Below are 10,394 nucleotides of genomic sequence, written 5' to 3'. Positions count from 1 at the left end.
GGGTGGGGGGTGGCAATAATATGTAGCCATAGTCTTCTCAATGGTGCCCAGTAACAGGACAATGGGCACAAATTTAAATACAGAAAATTACATTTAAAAAAAAGAAAATGCCTTTTTTTGACTGTAAGGGTGGTCAACACTGGAACAGGTTGATGAGAAAGGTTGTAGCATTTGCAACATGATCTAGGTGACTCTTTGAGCAGGAGCTTGGACTGTAGAGTCTCCAGAGGTCCCTGCCAGCTTCAACTGGCCTCAACAAACCTGCTGTGATTCTGTGATCATTAAAGCTATATACCCCTCACAACAAAGCCTTCATTAAGACCAGGGATGAGAAGAAACAAAAGTGACTTACAGTCACTGGTGATTCCTGTGTGGAACAGAAGCACCCTGTGCAAGTTTAATCCTTGCAGGATCGGAGAGCACGTTGCCGTTGACCCTCCCCCACCCGCTCTGGTCAGGCTGGAAGTTAGACACAGACCCCGGCTGAAATAACAAGAAATTTAATACAACAGAGTGATAGAACAATCTGAACAACAACAGTATCAACGGTAACAACAATAAACAGCAATAACAGTGAACAAGACAAACGATATACAGAGAAATACCGCTAAATGGTCAAGGAGCAAACCCGCCGCGTGTATGGCAAAACCCAAAACCAGAAGCGAAAGTAAAAAGGTTCTGCCCCTGGATCTGATGTCAGCATGGTGTGAATAACCCAGCTGGAGATCCCTTCCTCCTCTCTCTCTGCTGGGGAAAAACTTGACTCTATCCTAGCTGAACCAGGACGCACCCATTTGCAGACTGGACCCTCTTTTCAAGGAATTTTGCTGCCTCCATGGGGCCTGAATTTGGGACATCATCACAAGACTGAAGAGCCTAGTACAACCTTCAGAATACTATCCATTCCTGCTCTTTCATGTGGGTACAGATTATGTTGCAACAAAAAGTCTTGAGATCAATCAAGAGAGATTTCAGAGGCCTGGGAAGAATCCTAAAGAATTAGGGAGCACAGGTATTGTTTCATCAACCCTTGCAATAATGAAGGGAGACTTTGGAAGAAACAGGTGAACCCAGGATACCAATATCTGGCTCCAAACCTGGTGCCTTCACCAAAACTTTGTGTTTTTAAACCATGGAAGAGACTTTGACATATAAGGTATGCTGAGGCCTGATAGAATTCACCTGTCCCAATGCGGAAAATGTGTGAGACTGATCAACAGAGCTTTAAACTAGAAGTGTTGGGAAAAGGGGATATCAACAGGATTGCAGTAGGTAAGCCAAGAGTTGGCAAGGCTTCACCTGAGGGTGGCACTGCTATTGGGAACATTTACACTTCTGGAGGCATGGAGGGCTCAGAAGCGTATGTGAAATGTTTGTACACCAACACACACAGGATAAACTAGAAGCGTTGATCAGCTCCCAGAGCTACAATATCATTCATATTAGTGAGACTTGGTGGAGTAAGTCCCACGATTTGAATGCTAGAATAGAGGACTACAGGCTGTTCAGGAGAGGTAGACAGAGCAGGCAAGGTGGAGGTGTCCCACCGTTTGTGAGGGAGAGGTTTGTACAGCCCTTACAGCTACTGATGATGGGGTTGAGAACCTCTGGGTGAGGATTAGGAGAAGAGAAAGCAAAGGACATGTTGTAGTGGCTGTCTACTACTGATCACCTAGTCAGGATGTAAGCACTGTTGAGTTATTCTCTAGTCAATTAGGAGAAATTTCTGGATTGGTAGCCCTTTTCCTCATGGAACATTTCAACTTCCCAGACATCATCCAGGAATATCATGCTGCTGTCATGAACAGGTCTTGGAAATTATCAAAGTTTGTAGAAGATAACTTCTTGTCACAAGTACTCAGTGAGCCAGCTAGCAAAGATGCCCTCCTAGACTTGCTACTTATAAATAGAGAAGGACTTGTGGGAGATGTGATGGTAGATGGCTCTCTTGGCCACAATGATCATTAAATAAATCAGTTTAAATTTTTCAGTGTAATGAGAAAAAAGGACAGCAGAGCTGCTGCCCTGGACTTCATGAGAGCAAGCTTGAAGTTATTCAGGGAGCTATTTAGCAGAGTGCCATGCAAATCTGCTTTTGAGAGCTTAGGAGTCCAAGAGTGCTGGTCAGTCTTTAAGAAACACCTTTTAGAAGCACAGGAGACAGTAATTCCACTATGTTGTAAGTCAAACAAGCAGGGCAGAAGGCCAGCTTGGCTGAACAGAGAACTGCTTGAGGAGTTCAAGAGAAAAAAGAAATTGAATGATCTCTGGAAGCGCAGTCAGGTTTTGCAGAAGGATTACAGAGCTGTGGTTCTGTATATGCAGGGAGGAGACATGAAAGACAAAGCTCAGTTAGAGCTGAAACTTGCCAATGTGTCAAATAACAAGGGCTTTTTAAAGTATGATAATAGCAAGAGGAGGTCTAAAGAAAACCTCGGACTGATACTTGTTGAAGATGGTCATCTGACTAATAGGGATCAAGAAAAAGCAGAGGCATTCAATGTAGTTTTTGCCTATTTAATAATACTAGACTTTGGGTGGCCTGGTCCCCTCAGTCAGAGGACCATGAGTGTGGGAACAGTGACTTTCCATTTGTGGACACTGAAATTCTAAGGGACCAGATGTATTAGCTGAATATTCACAAGTCCATAGGGCCTGATGGGATTCACCCTAGAGTACTTAGGGAGCTAGTGAATGTTATGGCATGATCACTCTCAGTCAAAGAGGTCTTGGGAGGTCTTGAGACATCACAAAGATCATGGGAGTCTGGGACGTCCCTGCTGACTGGAAGCTAGCCAATGTTATTCAATTCACAAAAAGGGTGTGAGGGAAGACCCAGGGTCTACAGACCTGATAATCTAATCTTAGTTCCTGGAAAAAAATATGGAGAAGATTATACTCAGTACTGTTGAAAGACATTTGAAGAATGATGCAATCATCAGACAGTCAACATAGGTTCACAAAGGGAAAGTCCTGTCTAACTGATTTGATATCCTTCTATGATAAGGTCACCCAGCTAGTGGATGAAGGGGAGGTGGTGAATGTAGCTTTTCTGGATTTTAGTAAGGTTTTTGATAGGCATCCTTCTGTACAAGCTGTCCAACTGTGGGATGAGTGGTTCATGGTGCGCTAGGGTTGAAGGGTGGCTGAAAGGTGAAGCTCAAAGGGTTGTAGTGAACGGTCACCAGTGTTGTTCCTCAGGGCTCAAATCTTGGGCCAGTTCTATTCAATATATTTATCAATGATCTGGATGCAGGAGTTGTATGCACCATTAACAAGTTTACTGATAATCCCAAGATGGGAGGTGTTGTTGACTCTTTTGAGGGACAAGAGGCCTTGTAGAGGGGTCTAGATAGATTGGAGCATTGGGCAATCGTCAATGGCATGAAATTTAACCAGACCAAATGCCAGATCCTGCACCTGGGGTGAAGCACCACCTGACACAAGTACAAATTGGGAGAGGGGTGGCTGAAGAGCCGGCCTGCAGAAAGGGATCTGGGGGTGCTGGTCGACAGCAGGCTCAGTGTGAGCCAGCAGTGTGCCCTGGCAGCCAGGAGGGCAAACCGCATCCTGGGGTGCCTCAGACACAGCATAACCAGCCGGGCTAAAGAGGTGACTATCCCGCTGTACTCAGCGTTGGTGCAGCCTCACCTTGAGTGCTGTGTGCCGCTCTGGGCCCTACAGTTTAAGAATGGTGTGAAGATCCTTGAATGTTGAAAATTGAAAGCTGGTGGAAGGGCTGGAAGGCATGTCCTGTGAGGAGCTGCTGTGGACTCTGGGTTTGTCTAGTTTGGGGAAAACGAGGCTGAGAAGTGACCTCATTTCTCTCTACAGCTTCCTAATGAGGGGAAGTGGGGAGGAAGGTGCTGATCTCTTCTTCCTGGGATCTGGTGACAGGACATGCAGGAATGGTTTAAAGCTGCATGAGGGGAGGTCTAGACTGGATGTTAGAAAGCATTTCTTTATTGAGAGGATGGTCAAACACTTGAACAGACTTCCTGGAGAGGTGGTTGATGACCCATGGCTGTAAGTGTTTAAGAGGCATTTGGATGATGCTCTTAATAACAGGCTTTAACTTCTGGTCACTCCTGAAGTAGTCAGGCAGTTGGACTAGATGATCGTTGCAGGTCCCTTCCAATTGAAATTCTATTCTATTCTATTCTATTCTATTCTATTCTATTCTATTCTATTCTATTCTATTCTATTCTATTCTATTCTATTCTATTCTATTCTCTATTCTATTCTATTCTATTCTATTCTATTCTATTCTATTCTATTCTATTCTATTCTATCCTATTCTATTCTATTCTATTCCATTCTATTCTATTCTCAGATTCAGGTTCCTGTAAAATTAGCAAATCACATTCTCTAAGGCAGCTATTGACCTGTGTTTCAGGTTTCAAGTTTCAAACTAAAGCTGATTTCCTGACCTGACCATCAAACTTTGACATTGCAGCTGCAACACCAGTGTACTCTTGGTGTATGAGTTTGCTCTATGCCTGAGGACCTGATATAAATATAGCAGTACTTACCTTACAGGAAACCTCTTCTTGGAAGACAGAATCCAACATACCCATGTTTACCTTTGTCTTGGACTACTTTCTGCCATCCTGTCATACCCAGATGGAGTCAGCTGGAAAAGAATCTGAAAATGCTTTCTGTCTGGTAGCTTCAAAATAACACCTCATAAGGTGCTATGTAAGGATAGCATTTCTCATCACCATCTTGGGAGGAATTTTGTCATTATTACTTGCATATGTAAATGAAAAGCTTCTAAAAAATAGCACTGTTAATGTTGTAACTCAGGCCCTTTACGCCAACAGATCTCAGTTCAGAAAATTGATAATCATCTGAACTGCCTGAACTAGAAGACACTGCTAATCTGGTTTCCCCCTTCCTCTGGCATCTTCCAAAGCAAAAATGAGCTAAATGAAAGCTAGATAAGTAAGAGAGCCCATGAAAACACAGAAGACAAAATTTCTTTCAGGTTCCTTTTTCTGAGGCTGTGGTCCCTTCAATATTAACAATACTCATCATATAAACATGCTATTAAACATGAAGATCTGTTACTGCATACATTTGAAAGGGTACAGATTTACTGAGTCATATACAATTGCCTGCAGAAAAATAAAACATTTCTGTTTGCGCCATTTTATCCCTTTTGCTAGCATCCAGTAGAGTGAGGACGCAACACATCTGGGAACTTTCTTAGCAAGGTAATTTGTTACACTCACAAATGTTTACATGTGGAAGAAGTGGATAGATAGGCACTTGATGATGGGATGCAGAACTCTTCACCTCCATGTCAGCATGCTGAATTCAGTCCAGGCTGTCTGGAGCTGAAGCTGTAGATGGCTGTCTAATAGGAAAGACTAAGGCAGGTTTATTTCAATATCTAATAACAAACACCCCTTTTAGAAGTAACAAGCCACCATATCCAGAGCTGTTGCTGTCTTAACTAAGACTTGTTCTGCACTGTGGCGGGAGGTGGGGTGAGGTGAGAGTGAAACGGTGCAGGGATCTTTCTGAATCTCAGTAAGAAAGGTCCAACAAATGACATAATAAGGTAACTACTTTAATAAGACAGAATAAGAAGACGAATATAGGTAGTGAGTAACATCCTACATCCCCTCAGATGCTGAGCAGCCCACATTTGTGCAGCATTGGATGGAGCCCCAGTGAGTTTTCCCACGGCATGCTGTGCAGAGCAGATCCTACCTGTGGGGAGAAACTCTCCATTTCACTCATTTGGGGTCATGCATAATTCCCTTACAAGAACACAACTCCGTTTCTAAAGGATGATCCCATGAGAACTCCTTACCTCACTGTCAGATAAGGGCAAGGGCATTCAGGTGTAATCACGGTGCTGAGCAAGAGCTGCCTGTAGGCTCCTCTAGTGCCTGCGAGAGACAAGAAACCAGGCCTGTGAGAAACTAAGAAAAACAGCCTAAGAAAGCTAAATTTGAGACCGATAGAATGAATGCCTCAAACACTTGCAAGACAAAACTATGAGTCACAGGGTGCATAATATGGAGGTTGAAACTGATGAGGCTGCCCGAATAACACAAAATGCAGCTGGAGGAGGGAGCTCTGTGGAGACAGGACAGCTCTGAGTGGGACATGACATCACCATGCACATCCTGAGGCTGAAGGAGGCCTGTGGCATGGCACAGCACGGCGTGGCACAGCACAGCATGAGGGACACGCTGGGTGTGTGGCACCTGCCGGGGTTAGATGTGCTGTGGGTCACTGGCTTTTGTGCAACAGGCTCCTGATCAGGATCAATGCAAGAGCCAAACAAGCTAGCAGCACGGGCATAAACTCTCCCCTGCAAAGATGCACTGGCTTCATGATGTGCATGTTTCATGCTCCTTTTCTGCCTCCTTTTTGGTCCTGAAATCTGGCAGCCTGGCATGTTTGAAGAGCACTGTATCTACTACAAATAAACTAGTTTATTTTGTAAAATCTCTTCTGATAACAAGACAGAAAAGCTGTGGAATTTTTGTTTCCCTGGGCAAATCTTCCTAGGAACTCAGAGCTTTAAGCAAACCTAAAAATAACTGTTTAAATTTTGGGGTTGAGGGAGTTCAGATGATTTGCCTTCAGTCCTACTTGTTTTTTAAAGAAGATAATTACTGCACACTGATTTCAATAGGTAGTTTATCTGGAAACAGGTTTAGATAATTGCTAGAATTAGTGATTCCTGTTTTTTGGTCTTATAACTTCAGAGTTCTAGGAATAATAATAAAATTACTTAGCAGTACTGTGAATTCTTCTTTCCTGCTGTTATCATCTTCCCTGATGTGTAAATAATTATAGCCATGACAGAACTATTCTTAACTTTGTATACCAAAGCTATACCACAACACTCTTAGACATTCTGAAACCCAAAGACATGTCCCAAAACAGAAAAAAAGTGTTCTGTTCCTGTTGCAGTTAACAAAGCTGATAAACGTCAACAATAAACATGAGGGTTTTTTATTTCAGATAAAACTCTAATTCATTTCTAATTATGGCTCATGCTGGAAGACTGCTGTGTTGACTTTCAAATTTCAATCTCTCTTAGAGGAAACATGTATTTTTGTTAACATAAAGAAATTAAAACCAACTTATTGGATACCTTGTGCTTGAATTTGTAAGAGCAAAATGGAATTCTTATTATGTTCCAGGAATAATTTACATATTAGGTAAAAGACAGAGCAGACTTTTTAATTCTGTCAGACACACTCATGGTAATACATTGAGAATGTTGTAATTAAATTACAAATCCTGCATTTAAAGGCCTGAAGGAGTGGTTGTATTATTCACCTTTCAAAGCAATCTGTTATATAAAAAAATAATTGGGAATAGTCAATGTCAAAATTATCTGCTGCAATACAGTGCTGCATCTTTGGGTTTCTGGAGGTTTGGGTTTTTTTTTCCTTTTTTACAGGATGGGCTGTATCCCTGCTGCACTGTACAGCCAGGCCCAACAGTCCCTATGCATAGGGTTATTTGCAGGGACATCATAGGCGAATCCTGCAAGTGAAGTTAGGGATGGAGAAGGCCAGCTATTCTCTATAGCCAAAGTGACTCCAGAATCCTTGTGGAGAGTAGGGAGGAGAGAAAAACATGAGTTACAGAGTTGGTCTAGCAAGGTACTGCATGACCTCATTTTTCTGCAACTTCACAGGAGCATACACATTAAAATGGCATTTTGCCACTCACTGCTGGGCACAGGAAATTTACCAGGACACTCATACCACAGAGGAGTAGATTAGGATAGTTCACTGGGATAATACTTATTTTTCTGCCAGGCTTTTGGCAAGCAATAGAAGGTCAGTGGCAGAACCACTGCATCAAAGATTTTCTTGATTACATCTTTGAATTCTTAGGAGTTACATTCTGTGAAGAATCTGTTTCTTGCATGAATAAAACTGTAAGTATTATAACAGCTAAAGGAAATGTAACAAGAATCTCCTGTTTCTTCCTTCATACACTACTGTGAGCACATCCCTCTCCCTTGGACAAAACGCAGGCCCTCAGCCTTGACAAGTCTCACAGTACCCTGTTAGTCCCTGTGCCTGAGCTGGACTTCATCCTAAGTCCTACTCTCAGCCGCTTCTTCTCCTATAACAGGTTGCAGCTAGGAGATGAGCTCTTGCTCTTCAGTATCTACTATTACACCCTATTCTCCTGCCACCAGCAACTCCTGATGATGATGAGGCTTGCTTGCCAAGGACTTGTGTGATCTCTGTCCTCCTGTGTCTCACACCAAAAGAAACCGTCCAGCAGGTTCAGATGTCAGTCACTGAGGACAGATAATGCTCCAGATTTCTCTCCATGTGATGTCTTCTGTGGTGGCTCTTAAATCACCCTGGATCATTTTCATAGCAGAATCACATGGATAACATCACTTCTTATCTATTCATTAAATTAAAAGGACAGGTCCCAGGCATTTTTAAGGTCACTCTCTGTTATCCCCACGTTTAATTGAAAGATCCACAGGAGATATCAGAGTCTTCTTGATTACCAGCCAAAAGCCTTCATAAGGTCTTTGGAGAGGAAAGAGGCTGAGCTGTCAACCATTGCTGAGCTACACCATATACCCTTGTTTGTAAAAAAATGACTTAGAGGTCACAGCAGGGAAAGACACAGGGAAATGTATATTCTATAAACTCTTGAAAGAGCCAGATGGCAACATTTGCTGTGTTGTGCTTCAATACCCTGTGTTGCCATTGTATGATTACCATTTATTTTTGCAGTAGTGCAATAGGATGTGCTGCATACTCTAAACAAATCTACTTGCTAGAATTATTTTCCCTCATTTTTTCCATGCTACAGTCCTTCTATAGATTGTGAGAGGAAGTATACAACTATCATAATGTAACAGTATTTGGGGAAAAAAAAGTGTTTAGATGTATTAAATTTATAAAGTCTTTGAATTCTTTAAAAATTGTCCTTGTTAGAATTCTCAAAGCTTTCCTAAATAGTGAGCTATACAACAAGGCTGTATGAATCCCACTTAAAAAATGGCTGATTGAGAAAATTTTCAGGAGCAAGATGCAAAATTCCAAAGTTATTTCTGAATTAATTAGTTGCTGGAGCACTTAAAGACTTTTCCAAAAGCTGTTATACCTCTTTTCCACACTCTTAACATGATTTGGGAAATCATAAAATTCTACTTTAGTTTTAGCAGGAGTAATTTAGTAAGCCTTAAGTAATTTCAGTGAACCATGAGGGATAGTATTGAGTTAAAACTGATCATTTTCTTGTCTTTCTTTTTCACAGATTACAGAAGATCCAGGACTGGATTTGTATGTGTTAGAAGATAAAGAGCAATAAGGCAATTTATCATTACTTATCTAGCTTCAGTGTTTACAAAAAAGTGGAACATGCCTAAACTCCATAATAGATTAACAACAACTTTGTGCCTCCTGGCATCAGCACATGCAAATGATAGGAACACGCCTCCAATATACTATGATCATTTGTAGGTAATTTTTATCTTTCTTTATAGAAGAGAAATTAAAAGCCTATCAATGATGGCACCTTCAGATGATCATATCACATGCATCTGCCTTTATTTGAATGTTTAATATAAAATTTAAATAATTCATATTTGGGTCAATATATTGTTATAGGTAACTACTTAGATATTTATATAAAAAACACTGATTGCCTTAATCAGATTTCTCCACTTAATAGTGATTGACTGGCAGGCTGCTAGTCAATACTCTGAGAGTATGGGAACCCTCTTGTCTTTTGGCAGCGTAGGTCACATTGCTTTCACACAGCCTGGATTGAAACGCCAGACATGTAAGTACAGACAAGCCAATGCTGCTAAACCACTGACCCTGGGCACCACTTCTTCAGGTTAGAAGGGGTTTCCAAAGCATCACTTCACCCTCTTCAAGCCCTTTCATCAGCATACCCCAATGCCCAGTGGTCAAACACATAACAGGCCTTCTACCTCCAGAACACCCTGGCTCTTTATATTTTACTTTTTTCAGTGGTCATGATAGAAGCCTGATTTAACATAAATTAATTTCCTTTAGGAGCAGATCTACCACCTTCAACTTTTAAAAAAATCCTCATCAGATTACAAAAGTCCTCCCACCAGCAGCTTGCTTTAATTCCATCAAGCCTGGTTCTCATACGTCTGGTGGGAGGTTTGATTTCCTCATACTTGCTTCCAGCTGGCTGGACACACAGCAAGGTTTAATGTTATTCAGTTACTAGCTTTGCATGAAAATGTTGCAGAACACTATTTTTTAATAAATATAATGCTCATAAAAATAACTCAAGGGTTTTTTTTTTTTGTAGTCTAAACACAAACTAATCCATTACTGAGGTTAAGGAGGATTTGGCTGAAGGAAAGCAAGATGACTGATTTTAAAAGAGCATGTTATAGT

Source organism: Athene cunicularia (assembly GCF_003259725.1).
Source record: "Athene cunicularia isolate RWA chromosome Z unlocalized genomic scaffold, athCun1 chrZ_part2, whole genome shotgun sequence".
Classification (NCBI taxonomy): Eukaryota; Metazoa; Chordata; class Aves; order Strigiformes; family Strigidae; genus Athene; species Athene cunicularia.
This window is presented reverse-complemented; position numbering follows the sequence as displayed.